This window comes from Ambystoma mexicanum, chromosome 1q (assembly GCF_040938575.1).
Source record: "Ambystoma mexicanum isolate Mex_15411 chromosome 1q, UKY_AmexF1_1, whole genome shotgun sequence".
Lineage (NCBI taxonomy): Eukaryota > Metazoa > Chordata > Amphibia > Caudata > Ambystomatidae > Ambystoma > Ambystoma mexicanum.
In genome coordinates, this window is record NC_090922.1 from 857,775,184 (window position 1) to 857,778,407 (window position 3,224).

Consider the following 3,224-nt stretch of genomic DNA (forward strand, 5'->3'; position numbering starts at 1 on the left):
TCTTCTGGAGGGGTCACTCTGACCTCAGCTGGTCTCTCCTGTCTGTTTCTCAAGGCGAAGGTCTTCTGTTGCTCCGCCTATGGGCCCAGACAGCTGTCAGTCAAGACAGTCTCTGCCCCTACCTCAAGGGCTCCACTCTACATGCTGTTCACTGGAATCACTCTTTCTTCACTTCTTCATGGGGATCTGTATTTGGAGTTTTCCCGACTCACATTTAGGGTTTTATTTTGTTTTTCTCTGGCTCCCATATAAGCTGCCCATAAAGAACAAAAACGCACCTTCTCTGGTGGTGATGTCTATAATTGTCTTTGGAATCTTCTGGCCTGGGGAATGGTGAGTGAACTCTTGGACTGGACTGCCTCTGGTGAGTACTCATATTTTTTTGGGGACCTTTTTAGGGTCCAATCTGCTTGCAGGGCTTGGTGTGCAGACCATCTACTTATCACCAAAAGTTAACCTTGACCTATTGATTATATGCACCCAAGACATTGGGACTTGGGGGTAATTGTGTGCCTAATGCTGGTGTGCCCCCTGAAAAGTCTAGTTGGACTTGTGTGACCATGCTGTAGTCCTGTGAGGCGCTTTTTTACATTTTTAACCATACTTTGAAAAGCTGGATTACTTCATTGCCTATCTATATCGTTCTATCTATTTCCTATGCACAATTCTATTATAAAGAATATATTTGCACATATATAGTGTGTGGACTTTCCCTAAGTATGTAATAATCAAAAGTAGCTGCTGTGCCTTTAAAATATGCTGCTATCTTCTGGAAGTTTACCTTGACTGGCCTGGCCAGTCTACCACCAGAGAGTTAGAAACTAAAAGGAAACACAGTGTATGCCATGAAGGCTGACATATCGGCATCCTAGCATGGCAGCCTAATTCATTCTAACAAGAACACTAAATAAATCTTTGCAGCCCTAAATCACATGCTTTGTATTTGTATTTTTATGTTATTAAATGTATATAGCACTTTATTCCAAGGCGCTTAACAAACAAAAACGGTAAAGCAATACAGGTAAAAACGTATTAACTGAAGATTCATGAGAATATAAATAGAGCTTAAGACAGGAATGAAAAATAGAAAAGGGAGACACGGATTGAAGGATTTAAAGATTGAGGAGCAATGCATGAGAAAGAAAGGAAACAAGATTGGGCACAAAGGGGGAGAGGAAGTAATAGAGAGATTAGAGACTTAGAGGAGGGAGAATGAGAGGGAGAATAAATAAAACCAAAGAAGAAAGATAGGGAGGAGCAATTCCATAGATATATTTAAAGACAGCACAAATAAAGTGAAAAAGTAAGTGAGATTCAAAAGAAAGTAATTGAATAGATTTCAGAGCAGGAAATATGGAGTCCTAAGGTGTGAGACAAGGAGTTGAATACAAGAGTTGTAAATGGAACGTAGAGGAGCCAACTGATAGCAGGAATACCCAAAAGAAAAGCAGAACAGTAGAAAAGCTGTGAGAAAAAAAATAAAAACAAGAATGTTAGTACCATGCAAAGAGAAATAAGGACAGTCATGTTTGTCATTATAGAGATGGAAATGACAGGAACAGGCAACTGAAGACATATGAGAAGAAAAGGACAGGAAAGATACAACAAAGGCATCAAGATAACGAGTAGTCAGAGAAATTGGGAGAAAAGAAGGTATGGAGATAGAAGAAGGGGAAGGGAAAAAAGGTATAGTGTTAGCAGAAAAAGAGAACATCGTTCTTGGATGATTTGAGATGCAAGTACTAGTCGAACAGCCAAGATGGGATAACTGGAAGACAGGCAGAGAAAGAAAGAACAATCTGGGAGCTACCTGTATGAAAATGGTGCAAAAGACCAAAGATGAAACAAAAGAATCAAGAGGAAAAGTATACAGAGAAGAAAGGAGAGGATCAAGAATCGAGTCTTGTGGAACAGCAAACTGGAGAGAAAAAACAGAAGAAGATTGACCTTAGTAGTATATAGAATAGGTGAGGTTGATAAAATAAGAATTAAACCAATCAAGCACAGTGCCCTGAAATCCAAGATGATAAATAGTGCGATGAAAAATAGAGTGGTCAACAGTATCAAAGGCTGATGACAGGTCTAGAAGAACAAGCAAAGAAGGCTGTTTAGCATAATGAGTGGGCAAAAGAGAATTAGAGCCAGAATGAAGAGCAGTTTCAATCGAGCGGGAAAGACGGAAATCAGATTGATAGAGTGGAAGAATAACAGGGTGAGTTATGTGGACTGAAATCTGATTGTAAATAAATCGCTCAATGAGTTTAGAAAGAAATGGAAAAAGATAAATAGGTCGGTAGTTGAATAGTATCGAAGGATCATGTGTGGGTTTCTCTAGAATTGGAAGAATAGAAGCATGTTTAAAAGTCAAAGGGATGGTAGAAGTCAGTAAAGAGAAATTAAAAATCACAGTAGGACATGGAACAAGAAGTGTGTAGACTTTATGGACTAAAGCAGATGTACAGCATCAAAGGAAGCAGCAGTAGGATGGACCTTAGAGAGAAAGGGCATGATATCAATGTCAGAAAAAAGAGTAAAGGTAGAAATGGCAGGTCAAGACGAAGAGAGGGAGAACACAGAGTTTGAAGATGAAGAGTGAAGATTTGTAACCTTAGTGGAGAAGTAGTCAGCAAAATCAGAAGCAGAAAGGGAAGACGATAAAGATGGGTCAGAGGTGGGAGGATACAGAATACAATTTAAGACATGGGAGAGGTGAGGAGGGTGAGAAGAAGATGAGGGAAGTAGCTCAATACAAAATGGTTGGTTAGCCAAGAACCAAGATGCATTGTAGGACGTATGAAGGGAGGATAGTGTGGCCATTTCCACATGCAATTGTGTTTTCCTCAAATTGCACTTAGCACGTCATAATAGGTGGCGAGAAGAGCATAGAGGGGGAGTTAACCAAGGCTATGGAGGCTTATGTGAAGGAGAAAAGGGAGAGGTAGGATAGAGAGAATCAAGCAACTGGGGGAAGAGATTAGATAGGGGTAAAGATGAAAGTAGAAGTATCAAAACATGTTGGAGATCACAACGCAAACAAGGAAGAGAAGAGGAAACAGAGACAGATGGTGGGGGAATGGAAAGTGTGCAGGAAAGCAAGACGTTATCCATATGGAATGTTGGAATAGCAGATTCTGATGAAGAAAAGATCAGATCCACAGAATCTGAGATGGCTCCCAAGTGAAGCACAGAAGCACTGGACATCCTAGCACACATGAAATAATTCA